Source organism: Moschus berezovskii, chromosome 27, assembly GCF_049115385.1.
Source record: "Moschus berezovskii isolate FMDL1 chromosome 27, NW_MosBer_1.0, whole genome shotgun sequence".
In the NCBI taxonomy this organism is placed as follows: Eukaryota; Metazoa; Chordata; class Mammalia; order Artiodactyla; family Moschidae; genus Moschus; species Moschus berezovskii.
The window spans coordinates 33,635,508-33,658,237 of record NC_142486.1 but is presented as its reverse complement, the minus strand read 5'-3'; the positions used below and the strand labels follow the sequence as shown (position 1 = coordinate 33,658,237).

The following is a 22,730-nucleotide window of genomic DNA, read 5'->3' as shown; positions in this document are numbered from 1 at the left end:
ATATGGACTGTGATAAACACCAGGTGGACGTCTATCTGTTCAATCAATAAATATTTGCTGATCACCTAATTACATGGCAACAGCATGTTAGTACTTGACACACATGGTGTCTGCCTTCATAGACATGGAATAAAAGTGAGGAAGAGTAACTTCAGTGAACTGATCACTAAGAGAGGCATAAGGAGAAGTTGAAATTTCAAAAGAGGGGAAGCCAGTGGACAGTGTGGTCAGAGGAGCCTTGGGGACACATCTTGACTGTTTCAGGAGCTGGAAATAAATGGGCCTGTGTCGTAGGGAGATGAGATGATGTTGAAGAGCTTGGCAGAAACCCTCTCTCATACAGCCTCAGGAGCCGCATTAGATCTTATTCTGAGCATAAGGGTGAGTGTCTGAATGCTTACCCTGGAAAGTGACATGGTTACTTGTATTGGGTTAAAGTGTCGCTCACAGCCCTAACATCTCCCCAAGTCATGACCCTAATCATGAGAGCAAATATCCGTTTAGAAAAAGAACAGGTGATGCACACAGTTGTGTCATTTCCAAACCCTTAACTCGTCAGATTTCTGTGATGATCCTGTGAGGTTTGTACTGTAATTGGAAGGACTGATGCTGAAGCGCCAATACTTTGGCTATCTGATTCGAAAAGCCAACTCATTGGCAAAGACCCTGATGCTGGGAAAGACTGAGGGCAGGAAGAGAAGGGGGTGACAGTGGATGAGATGGTTGGATGGCATCACCGACTCAATGGACATGAGTTTGAGCAAACTCTGGGAGATAGTGAAGGGCAGGGAAGCCTGGAGTGCTGCGGTCCACGGGGTCGCAGAGAGTCGGACACGACTGAGCGACTGAACACAACTGTTGGCAGTGGCAAAGGAGCCTCAGGGTAGTCCGTGGCGAGTCAGCATCCAAACTCAGGTTTTGGTTCAACTTCTTGCCCTCCTCCCAAAACACCGCCACTGGGATCACAGAAGACGTGTGTACAGTAGGCGCTTCAACCACGTCGTGGACCCACTGGCATGGTGTGAAAATGGCAACTAAACGCAAAGTATCAGTCTGTATTATGGCAAAACAGGGTCTGACAATTGTTGAGATGCATCTTTTCTCTGGGAACCGAAAGAAGTTTCAGACGGTCCTTAAAATATCGCAGCCAGGCTTGCGTTTTGCATTCTGTATTTACCATGTATGTTTCATACATCCTCAACTGTGCGCATATAGCGATCACATCGCATGCCTGATGCATGTGAGTGTCTGTGCATAGCTGCTTCCATTCATGTCTTTCGCAGCAATACTTTGTAGCTGCGCGTGTCAAGTCTTTCAACAAGTCTGCATAATTTTCCCTGAGGATGCTCACTGAACAGAAAATTTGATCCAAAAAGGCTAAGAGCTACCGTTCTTAGAAATATCCCCCTTTTCCTAAAGTGGAGGGTGTTTGGGGGGATACATTGAGTGCAGTGTGGCCTGAAGGCAGAGAGAAAAAACAGAAATAAATGCCTTCTGGGTCCCTTTCAACATTACAGTCCTACGAATTTTACCTAATTAAATCAATTAAGTTGGGTAACAGATTTAAAGACTTTGGATAATTATCTTTTTCCCTACAGTAGCTTTTGGAGACGGAGAAGGCAATGGCAAGCCACTCCAGTACTCTTGCCTAGAAAATCCCATGGATGGAGGAGCCTGGTAGGCTGCAGTCCGTGGGGTCGCTAAGGGTCGGACACAACTGAGCGACTTCACTTTCACTTTTCACTTTCACACATTGGAGAAGGAAATGGCTTGCCTGGAGAATCCCAGGGACAGGGGAGCCTGGTGGGTTTCCATCTATGGGGTCACACAGAGTCGGACACGACTGAAGTGACTTAGCAGCAGCAGCAGCAGCTTTTGGAGAAATCCAATATTCTTGGATTGACTAATCACTTTAAATCATGCCTCAACAGGGTCACGAACTGCTTAAGGGCAGAGATTGCTGTTCTCATCTGTGTCCCCAAAACCGGGCAGAAGCCTTGGCACGTGACCCATCAGTAAATGGAGAGTGAGGGAGTGCATGAGGGGACAGACGTGTGAATGAAGCCTAAGAGAAATGTCCTTGATTTAAACACAGCGTGAAAGGGGAGAATTCAGTATCTAAGCCTGCGTTTTGTGTGACTCTTGAATGTCATGTCCAAAAAATGAAAGTTTTCCACATCCTCATCCCTCTATTCTGAGGAACCACTCCACCACCCAATGCCCAAAATATACCAGTGTTTCCTTTATTGATAAAGAGGGCTTCCCTGGTGGCTCAGTGGTAAAGAATTCACCTGCCAACTAGGAGGTGTGGGTTTGATCCCTGGCTTGGGAGAAGGAAATGGAAACTCACTCCAGTAAGCTTGCCCGGGAAATTCCATGGTCGGAGGAGCCTAGCAGGCTACAGTCCATGGGGCCACATAGAGTTGGACATGTGGGATCTTAGTTCCCTGACTGAGGGCCGAACACATGTCTCTGCACTGCAAGATGGATTCCCAACCACTGGACCATCAGAGAAGTCCTGATAATTCACTCCTGACCTGAGCATCTCAACATTTGCCTTGTTCATGGCTTGCTCATGCTTGTTCATGAAATTCCTAGAACACAGCTGTAACACACACCTCTCCTCTCCTCTGTAGCCATTGATGGCTCCTGTGGACCCATCACATTCAACTTAGACCCTCTACTCTACCCCTTAATGCATGCCAGCCAAACTTTATAGTTGAAACTATTGCCTAGAAAGTCCCATGGATGGAGGAGCCTGGTGGGCTGCAGTCCATGGGGTCGCTAAGGGTCGGACACGACTGAACGACTTCACTTTCACTTTTCACTTTCACACATTGGAGAAGGAAATGGCAACCCACTCCAGTGTTCTTGCCTGGAGAATCCCAGGGACAGGGGAGCCTGGTGGGCTTCTGTCTATGAAGTCACACAGAGTCGGATACGACTGAAGTGACTTAGCAGCAGCAGCAGCACGGGCTCTGGGGTCTATCAGACCTGAGTTCAAGTCCTGGCTCTGCATTAACTGCCATGTGCCTAGTCATCAGTTGCAATCCTTTGGAATGTAGCCCACTAGGCTCCTCTGTCCATGACATTTTCCAGGCAAGAATACTGGAGTGGGTTGGCATTTCCTTCTCCAGGGGATCTTCCAGACCCAGGGATCGAACTCACATCTCCTGCACTGGCAGGTGAATTCTTCACTCGACCATGGGTAACTACCTAACCTTCCTGGATCTGAGTTTCTCTGCCTACGAAATGGTAATTGTGAGCGCCATCCCACAGGGCTGCAGTGAGGACAAGATGAACTAGCAGGAGTAAAAGGCTCATTTAATCCACATCCGAGTCCCATGATTTAGGAACTTCCCTCCTCATCCTCTGTTATCCCAGCGGTCCCCAACCTTTTTGGCACCAGGGACCAGTTTCGTGGAAGACAATTTCCCCAGGGACCAAGGACTGTGGGCATGGTTTGGGGATGATTCAAGTGCATTGCATTTATTGTGCACTTTATTTCTATTATTATTACATCAGCTCTACCTCAGATCATCAGGCATTTAGATTCCAGAGACTGGGGACCCCTGCTCTAGGCAGACCACATGAACACTGCCAGAAACCTAAGTGGGTCAGATCTTTATTCTAAGCAAAAACGGTATCTCCAGGCCTGCTGCTGCTAAGCTGCTAAGTCACTTCAGTCGTGTCCGACTCTGTGTGACCCCATAGACGGAAGCCTACCGGGCTCCCCCGTCCCTGGGATTCTCCAGGCAAGAATACTGGAGTGGGTTGCCATTTCCTTCTCCAATGTGTGAAAGTGAAAAGTGAAAGTGAAGTCGCCCAGTTGTGTCCGACCCTTAGCGACCCCACGGACTGCAGCCTACCAGGCTCCTCCATCCATGGGATTTTCTAGGCAAGAGTACTGGAGTGGCTTGCCATTGCCTTCTCTGATCTCCAGGCCTACTGACATGCTAGTTTTGCGTTCCCTCCTCTGTCCAAAACCAGATCATCCAGCCTGTTCATCCTGAGCCCAGGGGGCTGCACGAAGAGAAGGAAGTGATGAATCATGCTTTGGAGAGAAACCGTGGCCAACGTGTCCTTTATGGACTTCAGGCAGTCCATAGCGGACCCTGCACCACTGTCATTTCCATTGGTGTCTGAAACGTAAACTTCCAAAACCACGGCAGACCAAAGGCAATGTATACCCCTTGGAGGGATGAAAGCAAGAAGTTGTTTGTAAAAGGAGACACAGACGTAAAGAACAGACTTTTGGACTCAGTGGGAGAAGAAGAGGGTGGGATGATTTGAGAGCATAGCATTGAAACATCTACATGACCAGATGTAAAATAGATAACCAGCATGAGTTTGACTCATGACGCAGGGCACCCAAAGCTGGGGCTCTGTGACAGCCTGGAGGGGTGGGGGGGATTCCCGAGGGAGAGAGGACACGTGTGTACCTATGGCCGATTCATACTGATGTATGGCAAAATCCATCACAATATTGTAAAGTAACTATCCTCCAATTAAATTAAATAATTTTTTAAAAAAGCATAATTGCACAACGAGGCACTGACAAGGCTCGTGCTTAGCTTTGGGATTTTCAAAGGTGGCTCTATGGATGGGCAGAAGGTGGTGGGGGAGTCTGGCCACATGCCTGGGACCTAGCATCTGATGTGTGTGCCAAATGGTCCTTTGTTTCAAGGCCCCCCTGCACATTCTTTCCGATTCCCACCTGGACAGCAGAGACTGCCCCTCCTGCCCAGCCCTCCTCCCACCGTCACTCAGCCTGCTCCTTTTGGGCCCCACAGATCAGTCTGACCAACTCTGGCACCGGCTCCCTCGGCAGCATGCCGCCGGGGGAAAGGAACAGATTTCAGACACCCGCTTTGGTTCTGCAGCAAAAGCGGTTCCCTCCCCAAGCTCACAGCTCTGCAAAAGCAGAACAAACCGTTTCAAACACAGAGTCGAGGGGCAGGGAAGTGTGGGATTCTGGGTGTCTGCTTTCTACTCTGTGCTCCAGTCCTGCCATGACTGTCATTCTCGAATGCTCCAGACCTCGCTGAGTTCCCAGGGTGAGACCTGACTCCATGGGGATCAAGGTCTGATGTTTAATAGAGTCTAAAACCAACTCTCATTACACGTACCCATTTAGAGGCTATAAAGGACACCCACGCCCATTATCTCTTTGATTCTAACTACCTAAGAGATGCGGTGCTGCCAGTGGTTATAACCCTCGTGGATGGCATTTCTCATAAAGACACAGGAAGAAGATTAAATGATTTCCCTAAAATGCACACGGCCCCACGCTGACAAGAGTTCACTTATTGCAAGGTGTCATCCAGTGTTTCTTTGCACACACCAGTGGCTTTCACTGCTGGCTGCACAAGAGAATCACTTGGAGAGTTAAAAAAAATACCAGTGCTCATGCTCCATGCCAGCCCAACTGAAACTGAATTTCTGCGACCTGAGTATATGAACGCCGAAGCTGATTTATTTGTTTTTCCTCTATCTTCTCTCAGCAGCAGGGTGAGCATTGCTCGCATTAGTATCTTCAAAGTCTAGCGCCATGTCTGACACACAGTAGGGGCCCAATAAATATTTTGGTGAGAAAAATAAATGAGCAGGAAACTCATCCCCAGGAAGCAAGAGAGAACTGGCTGCTGTTGTTAACCCTGAACCCATTTCCACAGCTTACTTTCCTCTGCCTGCCATGTGGGCACCAAAAACCAAAAAGCATAATCTTGCAAAGGACCCAACAAAGATCTTGAAAGACTGCTTGGGAATTTGCTTTCTGCCTGGCTAAGCCCTGACGTACTTCCTGCTCCTCTTGCTGTGTATCCACTGAGCTAGTAAGCATATTTTATTTCATTTCTCATGGATGAGAGGAAAAGTAGAAAGGTCAAGCTTGAGGAGCCCGAGGATTCAGACGAATAGAAAGCACACATACATGTAAGCTGGATCTGTTTCACGGAGGATCTCTATTCCTCTCACCATCCGTCCGCTACCTCCTCCAACATCGTCATCACCAGCAACAGCGGCTCCATCACCATCGTCTTCAGCATCACCATCCATCCGTCCTCATCTTCATCGCCACCGTCATCATGGTCATCACCACAACCAATATTTATTCTATACGCAGTGTCGTTGTATAGCCGCTACATCGTGTCTGACTCTTCTGTGACCCCACAGACTGTAGCCCGCCAGGCTCCTCCATCCATGGGATTCTCCAGGCAAGAATACTGGAGTGGGTTGCCATTTCCTTCTCCAGGGGATCTTAACCCAGGGATCAAACCTGTGTCTCCTGAATTGGCAGGTGGGTTCTCTACCACTGAGCCACCTGGGAAGCCCCTCAATATACAATACAATGTGACATATAGTAGGAAGTATTATTTTTAAAGGTTAAAAACACTGGCTCAGAGAATGCAAGTTACCCAAACCCACACAACCAGTACATGGCAGAGGCAGGATTCAAGGCTAGGTGATCCAAATCTAAAATCTGGTTGCTTAGCTACCAGAAAACACTGATTCCAGGTATGCAAAACAGGAGAAAGGGATGTGTGTGTGTGTGTGTGTGTTGAATACCACCACTAATCTTTCTTGAGACATCCAACTGGAAAAAGAAAATCCCTCAGAAATGCGCAACCAGTAGCAATGACCTCACATCAGGTGTCAATCAGGGTATGCAGTAGAGCGGAACTGAGCAGGGACGTCACACCCAGGGGCCGTTTCCCCAAGCACACCAGCTCCATCACCCACACACACAACATTCCCTTCCAGGCAGCCTCCGCTTATTGGACCATTCTATGATCTCTGTTCTGCCCCTCACTTGGCTCCTCTCAGAAGACACGGATAGGTTGTTCCCTCATTTATGGCTGCAGTTCACCACTTCTCAAGCCAAGCTGCATCCATATCATCTTTATCACCCAACGGGTTTATTTCATTTTCGTTTCCCTGTTGCACCTGCTCATGTTCAGACCCTTGGCAGTTCTCTCTCTAACTATACAGAAGGAGCCTCTTGTCTGGAGTGCCTACTCCAATCTCCCCCTTCCCCTGCCCGCCCTCCACACTGCTGCTGGATCTGTCTTTCAAAAGTTCACGTTGGACCATAGGGCCCTCCTCTTTACATTTTTCAGCAGCTCCAACAGCCTTCAGGATAAAGTGGAAACACACACCAACCCCATCACAGTCTGGACTCAAGTGTTTGGGGCCCAGGATCTCTATCAGTACCTGTGAGCAGTCAGGGACTCCATGAACATGTGATAACCTGAATTACTGAGAGAGCTAACGAAGCTAAGTAATGAGTGCTTGTAAAGAAACCCAAAGGAAGTCTTCACACATTCCCTGGTCCATCATGTCCCCAAAACACACCAGCCCCATTCCCCACAGACACAGAATTCCACTCCAAGCAACCTCAGTGGACCATTTTATGATTTTTGCTCTATCTCCCATTTTGCTTTTATCAGAAGCCGGTCCACCAGCATTTGTCAAGAATAACCTAACAAATCCTTTCTCAGATCTTTTGTCTCCTCTCTTCAAATTAGAAGTTTAGTCTTAAGTTTCTAGTGACTGTTGGGTTCCCAGCTAGGGTAGCTGTGTCCAAGGTAGCTGAAGAATTTTGATTCAGAGACCAGGAGAGGAACACTTGGGTCTGTGCGCTAGCCCCTCAGACTAAAGTGGGAAGGATGGGTGCTAGGCAAGAAAACACAAAGAAGAGCGCTATGACCTGGTGTGGAGCAAGGAAGGAGCCACATAAAGTGACTAAGCCTTCAACTGTCTTCTAGCCTGGCTTTCCAATACAGCACCTACTGACCACGGGCTTCCCAGGTGGCGCTAGTGTAAGGAACCTGTCTGCTGATGCAGGAGACATAGTAGACGCAGGTTCAATCCCTGGGTTGGGAAAATCCCCTGCAGGAGGAAAAGGCAACACTTTCCAGTCTTCTGGCATGGAGAATCCCATGGACAGAGGAGCCTGGCGGGCTATGGTCCAGAGTAGAAAAGACTCAGACACAAATGAAGCAACTTAGCACGTACTGACCACACATGACTCTTTACACTGATTCTTAACATATGAAGTACAATAAAACATTTGGTTTCTCAGTCACTAACCACATTTTAAGAGGCTCAAAATCTTCAAAGCTGATGCTCTCCCACCCCTACCAGTCCTACCCCAAAAGATGCTGAATCAGTTGGTCTGGGATGGGGTTTAGAATATATCTAACTCCCTTGGGTACCTCTAATGTGGAGCCGAGATTGAAAACACTAACCCAAGCCTTCAGCATCCAACCCTATAGTTATATATTAGCTCACCTGGGGAAGGTTTTATACCTTCAGATTTCCAGGCTCCATGCCATCTCCACTGAATCAGCATCTCACACAGAGGAATCCTAGGATATATATTTACCCCTAAATATGCTAATACTTTGGCCACCTGATGCAAAAAGCCAACTCATAGGAAAAGACCCTGATGCTGGGAAAGATTGGAGGCAAAAGGAAAAGGGGGCAGCAGAGGATGAGATGGCAGGATGGCATCACTGACTCAATGGACATGAGTCTGAGCAATCTTCGGGAGATGGTGCAGGACAGAGGAGCCTGGCATGCTGCGGTCCGCGGGGTCACAAAGAATCAGACACGACTTAGCAACTGAACAGTCAACAAACAAAGTTGATGGACAGGAAGACTTGGTACTGCCAAGCCCAACTTCCCTATTTTCAAGGTGAGGAAATGGGGGTTCCAGAATCTCGGATGACTTGTGACAAACCTCACATAAACCAGCGGGACAGCAAGAACAGACACGGGGCAGGGCAGGGTCTCTTGACTCCTCATCCAGCATCTCTTTGCTGTGTTATGATGTTATCGTGTGCGAAGTGTTTCCTGCAAAGAGAGCCCACAGGGAAAGGGGCACGTGTAGCAGGCACACAGCTTTGCTGACAGCCTGCCGCGATCTGCTTCTTACTGGAAGTGAGGTTTGTTCTGTTTTTTGAACCTAAGTCTCTATTTCCCCATCTATAAAATGGGAATGGTAATAATAGTCACCACCATAAAAGGTTGCTGTGTGTATTTTGAGAGGTAATGTACATAAAGGAGATGGTGGCAGTGGAGGATGAGATGGCTGGATGGCATCACCGACTCAGTGGACACGAATGCGAGCAAACTGCAGGAGATACTGCAGATCAGAGGAGCCTGGCGTGCTGCGGTCCATGGAGTCGCAGAGTTAGACGCCACTCAGCGACTGGACAACAAAGTGCGTAAAGCGCTTGGCACATTGGAGGGGCTCAGTCAAGTCGACTTGGAGTCAGTAGAGGTGCAGAGATGGTAACCTTGATGGTGAAGCCTTGTCTCACGTCCACCATGGCCTCCTTACTGCCCCACTTCCTACATATTCCCCCTTCCTGTGTTTCCAGCACCGTGATCTTCCCAGCCCACCCCTCAGCCCTGTGTGTGGTTGCCTGGGTGCTGAGAAGCACGCAGCTCGCCTGTCCTTCAGGCTCAAGTTCTCAAGGACAGGAGCCCATGCCCTTCTGAGTCCTCATCAAGCCCTTGCGTGGCACTGGGCCACGGCTCTGTGAATGAACCTGGGAGTAACATTCCGAGTGTGCAAGGCTGAAAGGGAGCAGAGATGGAGACTAGAGCTTTATGGACTTGAGTGACCCTGCTGGGTCTACTGCTCTAGGAAAAGACAGTCATCTAGAATTGTCTTTCATTCATTTGGTGACTATTAATGAACTCCCGCTATGTGCCCAGCATTGTTCCAAGCAAGGGAATCAAGGGAAGGAGGCTTCCAAAGTGAAGATCCCCACTCTTAGGAACTTTACATTCTTATGGGAGGAGATGGGCTTCCCTAGTAGCTTGGTTGCTAAAGAGTCTGCCTGCAATGCAGGAGACCTGGGTTTGATCCCTGAGTTGGGAAGATCCCCTGGAAGAGGGCATGGCAACCCTCTCTAGTACTTTTGCCTGGATAATCCCCATGGACAGAGGAGTCTGGCGGGCTACTGTCCTTGGGGGGTTGCAAAGAGCCAGACACTACTGAGCGACTAAGCACAGCACATGGGAGGAGACAGACAAGGAAGAAGGAAGTCAGATGAGGCAGCAGTTCGAGGGGGGAGGGGAGGGGAGTGTCCTTTTCGATCATCTGGTCTGTTACCCTGGAGCAGATCGAAAGAAAATGAAGGAGGAGTTGTCAGCCAAACTGAGGAGTGGGTTGGGGTAAGGAGAGCCCTCCAAGCAGAAGGAGCCGCATGGACAAAGGTACGAAAGGGCCTGGAAGATCAGGGAACAGAGGAAGGTCAAACAGTTGCAGTTGAATCCGCTACGAGAGGGTGGTGAGAAAAGTTAGGACAGGCAGCAGAGCCCACATGACACAGTGAGAGCTCTGAAGATCATGGGAAGGGGGCTGGATTTAATTCCTAGGTCCATTTTATTCCAGAGAATTCCTCTGCTAAAGGCACCAGTAGTATCTCCTAGCTCAGGAGAGGATCTGGAACTTTGGGGATGTTGGCATTTCATGTGAGCCAGCCCCGTTTTTCTCTTTGGAATTCCGACCTGTGCCAAGAGGGGAGCCTCCCTTGAAGATGCAGGAAGGCATGTAACTGTTTGCTACATTGTTCAGTCACCTGGTGCCCTAACCTTGAATATGTGGCGAGGACAACCACGTCTGCTGGGGCCTTTCAGAGCTCATCCAGCTCACCATCCGGAGTCAAGCCCTCCCTCTAACAGATACCACAGTGCCAGAGGAGAGACTTTAAAGAGGCATGGAGAGATGTATGCCTTGCTTCCAGCTGCAATTAGCTCAGGACAGTCCAGCATCCCCCACGTTTCCTCAGAACCATATCCTCACTCTTAGACCAGTCCTGCTCTCCAGATCATTAGCAGGGCTGGCCAAGAACAGACACCTGCTGAGATTCAGGCCCTTATTTCTATGCAAGCACGCAGCAAAGGCCCAAGCTGGCTTCACCCGGTGCTCTGTCAACCTGCGGGTGACCATCTGACTCAAGTCTTCCAAACAGGGTTGTTAGCGATTATAGATTGTCTGAGGCTAGGCCTACCCATTCTCACAGAGAAAGCCAGAGGGAAATTCTACCTGATCAGATCACTGAGTCAGGTCTCTAAAGAGCTGATAACAAGAGCATCTTCTTTCGGAGGTCCCAAGTGTAACTGAGCTACTGACCTTTCTCTGTGCACCTAAAGTCATTTTTATTTCAGATTCTTTTTCTTAAAGAAGCACGAGCCTCTCTAAGCCACATCATGGGTATTTGCCATTCCGACCACTGAGCATCTCTTTCTCCTTTACTGGTCATCGTGAATTTCCACAGGGAGCCAGCATTTCCCTTTTCTCAGTCAAACCAATTGACCCACCCAATTCCCTTAGTGCCAGCAATTAATTCAGGGGTAGGAACACATCCTTGGTACAATCAGAGTGATTCTTGGGATTTGTGGGAGAATGATTAGAAAGAGTTTCTCTTAGTGTTAGACTTAAATCTGTAAGTACATTCAGCCAGAATTTCTGGTAACCATCCTGCCAAGACACAGTATCTTGAGACGGAAGTCATCGGAGTCAAAGGAAAAAATTAGGGTTAGGACAATATGGAGATGGGCGACTTGGAGTTACCATGTCCTGCTGAGCACCTTGTTCAAGCCAGACCTGAAGCCTGTTGGCACTGTGCTGTGCTTAGTTGCTCAGTCGTGTCCAACTCTTTGTGACCACATGGACTGTAGCCCACCAGGCTCCTCTGTCCATGGGGATTCTCAAGGCAAGAATACTGGCGTGGGCTGCCATGCCTTCCTCCAGGGGGTCTTTCCAACCCAGGGATCAAACCCAGGTCACCTGCATTGCAGGCAGATTCGTTACCATCTGAGCCACCAGGGAAACCCAAGAATACTGGACTCGGTAGTCTATCCCTTCTGCAGATGATCTTCTCAACCCAGGAATCAAACCAGGGTCCCCTGCATTGCAGGCAGATTCTTTACCAGCTGAGCTACACCCATAGTGTCACCTAATTATTTCCTTGGACATCTGAACAATAGCTATGCTATTTTGGACTTTTAATTGTAGTATTCTCCTTAATACCCAAAGCAGATGTCACAGTTAACAATGTCACTGTCTTTCTAGGTAAGAGAAGATGAAAGAATTAGGATGTTGTCCTTGCAGTCCCAGTTAATCGCCAATTAGTGACTTCATTTCGCTTAAGCCAATTTGAATTAGCTTTTCTGTCACTGGCGACCAAAGATTCCTGATCACTTTAGGGAAGGGGAAAAAAATAGAGAATAACCTGACTCATTCTTCACTCATCTTCCAAACTTGGATCAGAAGAATCTGGGCTACAGAGTAGAGCATGTCCCTTTGCCAGCCTTCCGTTTTCTGATCCTTGCTTCTTCCCCCGGGGGCAGCTGCCTCGCTGCACATATATCTCTCTTCCTTGCATGAGCTCTTCATCCTTCCTTGATTTTGGCGGGTATTTTGTTTTGTTTTTCCTTCATATGCCACTGAGTTTGGCTTCCTCTCAGTCAGTCTGACAGCCGCACTGTCATGACCCAGAGGAAAGACGTGACAAGTTGCCACCAATAATAATCGCTTGTCATTAAACTGTTTCAGCGAGGAGGAAAAGCAAACAGGTCCCATTCATTAAGTTCCCGTCTCTGGCTGTCACACACGGAGGGGCTGCCGGGGGACTGAAGTAGGCAGCTGTATTTTGGAAAAAGGAGAATCCCAGGCTTTCTTATGATACTTGGAAGGGGCAGGCTCTGGTGGTAAACATTTTAGTAGAAACCTCTTCTTAAAAATGCCCTGATGTTCCCTAAGAAATATCCATGAACAGCTCTGGAACCCAAGCCTTCAGAGGAAATTGCTTCTCCATTTGGGAGTCTGGGTGTTTGGGGAGTCTATCTGGCACAGCCACTGATGCCAAATAGATGGAAGGTTCAAGTCTCAGCTCTCCGTCTTGCTAATGTCAGGGTCTTAGGCAACATCCGTCTTCTCTCAGAGGCTGCGTTTTCTCATTTTCAAAAGGGAGGGAATTTCAGTCCCTGCTTTCAACAGGTTGTGGTGATGAGATGATGCACAAACAGTTCTCGGCACATACCAAGAACTTGATTAATGAGAGCTGGGGCCACCGTGGTTGCTGTCATCAGGAAAGGATGAACCACAGTGATGACAGTGAAGCCCAAAACATTCCAACCCACCAGCACAGCATTAATGAAAATGCAGACAGTTCCCGTGGGGCTCCCCTCTACATGCTTCCTAAATGTCCTAATATGACACCATCACTTCAAAGGAGCTCTCACTGTGTGCCAGGCACCAGCTGACAACTCATCCCAGTGTTCACACGGCAAGGCCTGCATCCCTGGAGCCCCTTAAGAGCTGGGCAAATCAGGGTGACCCCCTTAGTCAAGCAGAGAGGTCTAAGCACATTTGATTGTCACACTAACCTTTCAGGAAACGTATTTCTATTCCCATTTAACAGTGCAGGAAGTTGAGGATATAGAGAAATATGCTTCTTTATTTTAATGAGCATCAGAAGCACGCTGCAGATTCAGACTCTGTGGATGTGGGCTGGGGCATTGCTAACAAGCTCCCGGGTGACGCTGATGCTGCTGGTCAGCAGACTAAGCTTTGAGTAGTGACGCGGCGGCCGCTGGCCCCATGCCCAAGGTCGCCCAGTGTCTGGGAGAGGTTCAGACCTCCAGGCTGACCCCACAGGAGCCTTCATCTGTGACGCTGGGCAGACTCTGTCTTCCAGGGAAGGGAGGGGAGGGAGTCAGTTGTCTGAAATCCTGGCCCCTGTGTGTTTTCATCGGCCTTCCGGCTGAGACAGCCACATGTCACAGCCTGTCGCTCCCATCATCTTATCCGACAAAGTGCTTGCAGGGAGAGGCTGTGAGTCAGAACTTAACTGCGCTGGAGGGAGGGAGGCAGAGGGGCCCGCCCCAGGGAACCGCCCCCTCCCGGGAGCACGAGGCCACCCAAAGCCAGGGGAGCACAGCGAGGTCGCCATCACCCAGGCGGTGCCCACACCCACCTGCCAGTGTGGGTGTGACTTCTCTGGGAAGTCAGCCACCTCCCCACCCCCGCAGGCTAGCCCTGCTGGTCTCACACGCGAGTGGGTGGCTGAGTCCCTCTGAGCCTCTCTGTTACCATCTGTAAAGTGGACCTGGTGGGACTCTGGTTCCCTGGCGGGATGCCCGGCCACCTGTGGTGTAGTGATGTGCAGGCGCCCTGTGAACTGCAGAACGGGGACAGGTGTGCCACCCGTGGCCACAGAGCCAGCCACTGCTGCCTCCGCTCTCCCCTCCTCCCCCTGCATCCCCGTGAGCTCCCAGAACACACGGTCCAGGTCTCAACTCTTGAGCTCGTCACCAGGTATTCAGACTGTCTAATGTACATCTCTGTCTCCACGCAACTAGGTTAATGTAAATTCCTCTCTGCAGAGCAGCACCCAGGCCGGCTCCTGTACCTGGTGGGGCTCAGAACACAACACGTTAGCGGAAGGTGTAAGTAAGGGAGGGAGGGAGGGAAGGAAGGAAGGTAGGAAAGAAAGGAGGAAGGAAGTTGTGGGTAAAAGAGGGAAGGAAGGAATGGATGGATGGAGTGGGGTGTGGGAGAGGGAGGGAAGAAGGAATCAAAGTGTGAGAGAAAGGGAAGGAATGAAAGAACATTCAGTGAGAAAGACTGCTTGAGTCATGGGCGTGTCCTCCGAGTTGGGAGGTGGGGGTTGAGTGGGTGCTGTGGGCTTGGGGGTGTGAGGCGAGGGAGCTGGGAAACAAATCTGAGTGTCTGGAGTACAGGAGTCAAGCCTCTGCTATCTGAACTCTCATGATCTGAAGGCAGAAAGCAAACTGGGGATAGCAGGGGCATGCAGGGATTGGGCTGGTATTCCACGTTGTCTGCACACCAGTGACTTGCTCAGCAGAACTCAGGAACCAAACAGATCCAGACAAAATGACAACTAAGCCCCTGCATCCAAAGCCAGGAGCACAGCCTTTCCTTTCCCGATGCCAACCTCACTCCCAAGCCCCCTGTTGTGTGCACCCCTGCACCGCCACAACAGAACCTCAGCAAAAGAGGCCAGGGGTCAAGGACCACCTGCTGCCTGGCTCCATTTATGTGGCTTGTCCACAGCTGGGAAACCCACACACACAGAACGAGGTGAGCAGTTGCCGGGAGCTGGGGGCGGGAGGGAGGGGCTGCTGATGGGTGACGAGGGTTCTGGAAGTGGATAGTGGTCGCATGACACTGAGCAGGTGTCACAGAACTGCGCATTTAAATGTGCATTTGAATCCTAAGCTACCTGTATTTTATCACAATTTTTAAAATAGCAATACAAATAAATAAAGTAAGCAAGCGGGGCCAGCAGCTGAGGCTGGCTGCTTTTTCTAGGTCCCTTCAGTCTTTCAGCTGGTGTGATGGGAGGGTCCTCAGACCTCACAGTCACTTGAGGTGCTGGCCCAGCTGAAAAGAAGGGCCTCCGGGGAGTCCAGAAGGGCGCAAGTGACCATCCAAGTGCTCCTGCTCTTCCTGGGTATCTGAGGATCTCCAGCAGCCTCGTGGTCACCAGTCACCCCCAACCTCACAGAACATACACTTGAGTGGCTGTGATGACAGCCTTCTCTCAACAGGGCTGCCAAGCAGGCTTGGTTCTTCCCATTCTTTAACACTCAAGCAGGACAGTGTAACTGCTCTGCATGGGTACAGACCTGGCAGAATCTCAGGTGGTGGTGTGACCTGCTGCAGTGGATGGCACACAGGTTTGGAGTGGGAGACACATCTGAGTTCAAACCTCTGTTCTGCAGCCGACCAGCTCTGGGGCCCCGAGGCTCCGACTCAGCATCATTAAGCCTCCACGTCCTCTGCTGTGAGACAGGAAAAGCAATCGCCATCTCCCTGGTGGACTAGATGAGGTCAGGCATGCAGAGCAGCCGGCACAGCGCCTGACCCACAAGTGGAGGCTAGCTACCGGTTATTTATTCCAAGTTAGTCCCTTATCCCGCATTATCTGATTTAATCATTAGCACAAGCCCGTGGAGTTGGCAGTATTAACGTCAAAGTGAGTTCATTTGAATTCTGTTGGATTCCAAAGCCCCCGCTCTCCACCGCCAGCAATGTGCGCCCTCCTCTTTGTCACTGTTTGCTTTCTTTCCTCGGCCCAAGGCAGGCTCCTGAGGCATGCATTCAAACATTGCCTAAAGATCACCCCTTCTCAGCACAGTGCTGGCTGTCTCTTCTACAAGTGATGCTTCTACAGCATGAGGCTGAGTCCTGAACTGATGCCAGCTGCCTACCTGCCCAATTTTCTTGCCTGGCGAATCCCACAGACAGAGGAGTCTGGAGGGCTACAGCCCATGGGGTCGCAAAGAGTCAGACACGACTCATGCGACTTGGCACCACACATGCACCTGCCCCATTTTACTTGGGCATGATACTCTGCTTACTAATCACTTCCCTGTGACGCTAACAGAATAGAGCTTCCTGGAACATATGCAACTCTAGGCATCTTAAGAGCATCAGACTTATCCATCTCTCATGCCCTTGGAGACCCATGGACGAAACACAGAATCCCAGTGGCCCCTTTCCCGGGGCAATGCTCAATTCTCCCGTGCACGTTTGTGTATGGGCACACAACGAAAAGCGAACATTTGTTTGTTTTCTCTGACAACGGCTAAGCTAAGATCCACTTGAAGCTCAAAATCAAAAGGGGATGAATTAATTGGGACCAGAGTTCATCGCCACAGTTGAACTCCAAGCATAAAAGGAATTAGGGACGTAAAAAGGAGGGGGGTGAGGAGGGAGAGATTTTAACAGGAAAATTGATGGCTTGAGTGTTTTCTGGAGAAGTGACATAAAAGGGAAAATTTAATGTCAGCCTCTGAAAAGGGTTCCAAATTGCTATTTGAAAGGAGAAAAGGACAACTGATGATGATCCATTTGTGTGTCTCTTCAGTCCCAGGGCTTCCCTGCTTCAGATACACTTGGTGCGGGCTGGGCAGGCTTAGGGAGGTGTGTCCTCCTCAGGTCACTGAACACATAAGAGACTCGGCTTCTGGTGCCAGAGGCAAGGGGAGCCCTAGCACACAGCCGCTGACCTTCCAGCCCCCATGAGTACCTTCACCCCTGTGTATTCTATCCTTACTGCAACCACGGTGGGAACTGTGAGAAATCAGAAGACAGCTCTATTCCTTCCCATTTTATACATGAGAAAGTTGAGGGCGAAGGGTGGGGGGCTACTGGCTTCCTAGACTCGCCCAGAGAGAAAGCCATACTTAGTAACAGACCCCCATCATGCTGAGGAATGCAGGCCCTCAGTTCTTCACTCCGGACTGGCCTTTTTCTTTACAGCTGATGAGTAGAATCCACTGAAGGATTTTTAGCAGAGTTACAACACGATCAGATCCTTGTTTTCTGAAAGGACCACCCTAGCTAAAGCCTGAAGAACAGCTTGGGGTGGGAGGGGGGAAGAATCGAGGTTAAGCAGCCACAGATGCAATCCCAGAAAAAGAGGGAAAGACCCGAACTTGGATCGTGGCAAGGGAGATAAAAAAGGAGGTGAAAGATTCAAGAGATGTTTAGGAGACAGATCCTACTGGGTTTGGCAACCAACTGATTGGACTGGCAGGCTGGGGGTGTCGGGGGGAGGGAGGACTTGAGAAGGCTGGCCAGATGAATGGCATGTCACTTACACAGGTGGAGAACAGGCAGGGGACCTTGCTTTCTTCCTCCCGGGTGTATCCCTGCCCCCTAGTGCCATTCCTAACAGAGCAGCGGCTCAGTAAACGTTTGTTGAATGAATGAGCTAGCAAGGTGGGTGAGCAGGTGCTGGGAGGAGAAGGGGAAACACACACAGGATGCAGTTACGACTGGCTGTTTGCGAGCTTCTGTGTAGGGGAGCCAAATAGGCACTGGGATACACAGGTCTGAAGACAGGAAAGAGATCAGGGCTGGAGTTTAAGATTCAGGGATTGTCCATCTGCAAGGAGCTGACAGCTGTGGTGACATCTCCTAATCATATGCTTTGGTTTCCTAGCTACCTTTGAATGGGATTAGGAGTCTTGCCCATGTGTGTCCATGTGAATTAGGTCCCTGAGTCACACAGAACGAAGGAAGACACTTCTGATTCAGATTCCATCTCCACCTCCAACTTCAACAAGCCGGGAAGCTTAGTAGGCTGCCCCACCTTTGGGCAGCGATGCCGGGCGGCTTGGGCATCATGCTGACAAATCTTAGACAGGCACCAAGTTCTCGTTCCTACCATGATTCCCACATCTTTCCTTAACATTGTCTGTGTCATCCTAGGAAGGCTGAAGGTTTCCTTGCTCCCACTGGTGATCAAGATGCAGAACTATTCCCAGGGGCTGGAATAAGGTGAATGCAGAGGTGTGTGCCCGCAAGTTAAGTGCAACAGGTGGGCATTCTTCAAACATGGCTGAGGCTGAAGTGAGAAACCAGAACAGAATCCACGGTCCTTTGTTGTCTGTCTTTTGGTTTTTTGTTGTTATTGATTTTTGTTCATTTTACTTTCTGAATTTTTAAAACTACTTTTAGCAATAAGTGACATGATACCTGTACGTAAAGCAAAGATGAATAAAGTTTTGGATTCTCAAGGGTTCTATACAAGTTCTGGATTCTAGGGTGTGCATTTTGGGAAAGTCCCTTTATTTCACTGATCCTTGGTTTCTTCACGGGAATGACAAATAACTCCAGCTTTTCCAACTTTCTAGAACTGTACAAAGGACCAGATCCCAAGTATGTCTTTCAATCATGCATCCTACTGTTTATTCATCTCTGTGCCATGCACCTTGCTGAGGAATGGGGATCCAATGGTGAATAAAAACAGCCAAGGAACCTACACCTATAGAGCTTATGGTCCAGGTGGGTTACAAGCAGAAATTAAACTGTTATGTGAATGTAAAATCGCTACTGATGTTCGAGATTTGAAGGGAAAGTTTATGGTGCTTTAAGAAGCCACAATGAAGGAAACTGAACAATCTAGATGGTCAGAGATTTCCCTAAGGAAGGGATACTGGAGTACAAGTGACCTAAGCAAAGAGGAGAAGAGAAACTTCCTTGGTAGTCCAGTGGTGAAGAACCCTCACTTCCATTGCAGGAGACAAAGGTTTGATCCCTGGTTGGGGAACTTTGATGCTGCATGCCTTGGGGTGTGGTCAAAACAAAACAAAAACAAATGAAGAGTAGAAGAAAGAGTGTCTCTCGTGAAGAGGGGGCTTCATGTGCAAATGCTCTGTGGTAGAAAGCAAGTGTGAAGGTCTGGAAGGAAGACCTCTGAACACGGGCAACAAAGACCCCTTCTCTGCTTATGAAACATACGTTCATCCCTTTATGCATGGATCAGAGGACATTACTGTTCTCTTACCTCTCAGTTACCCAGGGATCTTTTCACAGTTTCTGTTTAATCTCTTTCGATAATTTCCTGGCTGCTCATCAGAGGAAAGGTGTTAATTACCTTATTAGCGCTCCTCTGCTTCTCTGTGATCACAAAGCGCTCTTACCTTTCTCCACCCTGGGAATACCCCTGGCTTGTCACTCTGGCCCTGTGTACTCCCTGCCTTGGCCTGTTCTAAGCTCAGGGGACCAGCACGACCTGGCACTCAACCCTTATTTTACTCCTGGGGGAGCTGAGTTAAAGGGACTGCCCAGGGTCAGCTCACAAATGGTGGGTCCAGGATTGAATTGCAAACCCAGGGTTGCTTTTGCCACATGACAAGGTCATCACTTGCCCCATGGGCCACCCAAGGAGGAAGAAGGTCTTTTACTTCTAAAAGCACGCCTTATCATTTGGGTCCAGATGCTGTGGTTTCCTATAAGGAACCTTCTTTTTCACGCCTCCACTTGTGAAACCCCAAATCACCTCTTGAGACATTATCAGGAATAAAATTGCAATCTACAGGTGCACGCTGCTTACATCGGGCAGCCAGAATAGCAGAAATGAGGCAAATAAAAACCTTAAGAATAGTTTCTAGATGAAAGGAGATTACTAGAACGGTACAATCATATCATACCAAGAGATGTAGTTGAGAATTCTCAACCACAGGGAAGAGGGCAAGGGAGGGGGAAACCCCAACTCCTTAACTGGATGATTTAACAACCCAAAGATGACCCATGACAACTCTGAAGGGCTAGGTGGCTCAGAGAGGTAGTTGCTGGGCCTCTTTGAACCTCATCTGAGAACTGCCTGCAGAGCTATGCCAGAGAATATCACCTGAGGCTCTTCCTGGAGGGGCCAGCAACCACATTCTTGGGTTCCAGAGTGTGACCTGGATCACTCTCACAATCAACATCTGCCAAGGAAATGAAGGTCCTCCCCAAAGGCCAGCTTGGCTCATTTTTTCATACTGATGATGCAAGCTTCTTGTCGAGTATTTCCTCTCAGCTTTATTGGGAAGGAAGGACGATAATAAACTACATTAGGATTCCAACTCTGCAACTCCAAGCTGGGTGACTTTGGGCAAGTTGCTTAACCTCTGTTGTATCTTGGTTTCCTCCTCTGGTAGTGAAGATAGCAACTGCATAAAAGACTAAGAGGATTAAAGGTGGTGACGACATAAAAGCACCCAGCATTCAGTGAACTCCCAATACATTTAGTTGTTACTCTAATTGCCATTCTATGGCATCCGGTCCACCCTGAACTCACTATCAAATCCATCTTGTCTGCAAGTTGGCTTGCCACAGGGCCACGGCTTAGGCCAACATGGGCCATGTTGGGCTTCTAAACCTATTTTTGTTGGCAAACTAGACTGCAAGTTGCCAAACTAATTACTGATGATCCATCACGCCTATCAAAGACCACATGCACACACAAACACACAAACCCAGCCCTCTGCCTCCATGCATTTACCCATGGTCTTCCAGGGTCCTGTTCCCACAGACTTATATCTAGTGTCACTGCCCGAGGTGTGGCATAGGAATCTGATTCTAAAGCAGATTCTCAGTCCTCAAACTGGCCCTAGGACTGACCTACAGGATGCAAGTATTTTGCTGAAATGAATTATGGAGAATTACAGGGCATTGGAGGAAGAATATTTGCTATGTCTCAGGGATCAGTTGCAAATCTTAACTTTCGTGTCACATTTCAAGCTATGTGAGGGCAGAACTGAAACTTGAATAGCTCATAATACCATCTCTTCCCCAGCCTCATATAGTAGGCACTCAGTGAATATCTAAAGCATAACCCCCGCTCCCGCAACAGACCACCAAATCCACCAGGAATGGCCTTGCTCACTGTTGTTTCACCTGCGTGGACATACAGAAAGCTTTAAACAGATTCTGCTGAATGAATGAATGAACACAGAGGAGTTGGCATTGAAAAGATACAAAGAGGAAAGAATCAGTGCTAATTTATGTTCATACAGACAAATGTTCAACCTATGTCCCTCAGCATGCATAACTATCTTTCCATTAAGCCGCTGAAACACTGCTAGGAGCAGTGCAGTCTGGCTCTATTCCTCCCTCTAAGTACTGTTTCCATTCAAATGTTTGATTTTGACCATCAGAAGGATAAGTAACCATCTGGACCAGAGAAATAGGCTGGATTTGCATTCATCTGCTGCAATGCTCTGAAATCTGCTTCAAATAATTTGCAGCCCTCTAGAAAACATCTTGTCCAACCTCCCAAGAGATACACAGGCTAGCTTCATTTGCTCATCCCTGATCCATCCCCCTAGCTCTCATCCTGAATCTAGGGTGAAATTACCTGACACTGCATCTTCTCCTTCTATTTCAATTCCTCACACCCTGCACACACCCCAGTAAGAGCTCTTAACAGGCTTGCAGTTTCTGGCTGATTCTGAAAATCAAGCAGTGGCACTCAGGTTCTGGAATTCCTTCGATCTATTTGCAGAGCTAGCCTCTTTGGTATTTAAGTATGCAACCAGCACTCTCAGCGTGTGAGATCGGAACTCCTCACCTGGATGATGTATTCCAGGAGTCCCTGCTCCAATTTGTTACACAGAATTTCTGCTGTGCTGAAAGCCTGGAGCCCTGGGAGTCTGCAGGGAATCATGGATGCTGTTCTTGTGGTTTTCTTCTTTTATTAATTAGAAAAGCAGCAGCAAACCTAGGAGTCATCCATTAAAGCACATCACCCAGCAATGTCAATGCTCTAAGGGGGAGATGGTGCAGCTTTCTGGTTGGGACCCAACTAACTGGGCTCAAATAGAAGACAGTCAGTCCTACAAGTAAGGAATACAAGCCTCAGAGTGCCCTGCACACAGGAGGGTCTCAACAAATAATGTCGCACAGCAAGTAATACAAAACATCAACTGAATGAAATCATTACAACCACTGAGTTTACACAACCCAGAAAATAAGTTACATGAAATATTAAGGTATAATTTTGTAGGTGTACCATGGTCAAACCAGTCAATCCTAAAGGAAATCAACCCTGAATGTTCTTTGGAAGGACTGATGCTGAACTTCAATACTTCGGCCACCTGATGCGAAGAGCTGACTCCTTGGAAAAGACCCTGATGCTGGGAAAGATTGAAGGCAGGAGGAGAAGGGGGCAACAGAGGATGAGATGGTTAGATAATATCACCAACTCAGTGGGCATGAATTTGAGCCACTGCCGGGAGATAGTGAAGGAGAGGGGAGCTCCGTATGGTGGAGTCCATGGGTTTACAAAGAGTTAGACACAACTTAGTGACTAACAACAACAACAACTGCAATCATAGCTTATTAAACAAACAAATAATACACATTACATAGAAAATAATGCAAGAAGACAGTACACACCAAAATAGTA

General features: G+C 48.7%; 1 protein-coding gene across 1 annotated transcript in view; it reads right to left on the bottom strand.

Annotated features, from left to right (window-relative positions):
- Positions 1 to 22,730, bottom strand: part of GRIN2A (glutamate ionotropic receptor NMDA type subunit 2A) — a 433,921-nt gene that overhangs the window by 188,313 nt on the left and 222,878 nt on the right. The window lies entirely within an intron of this gene.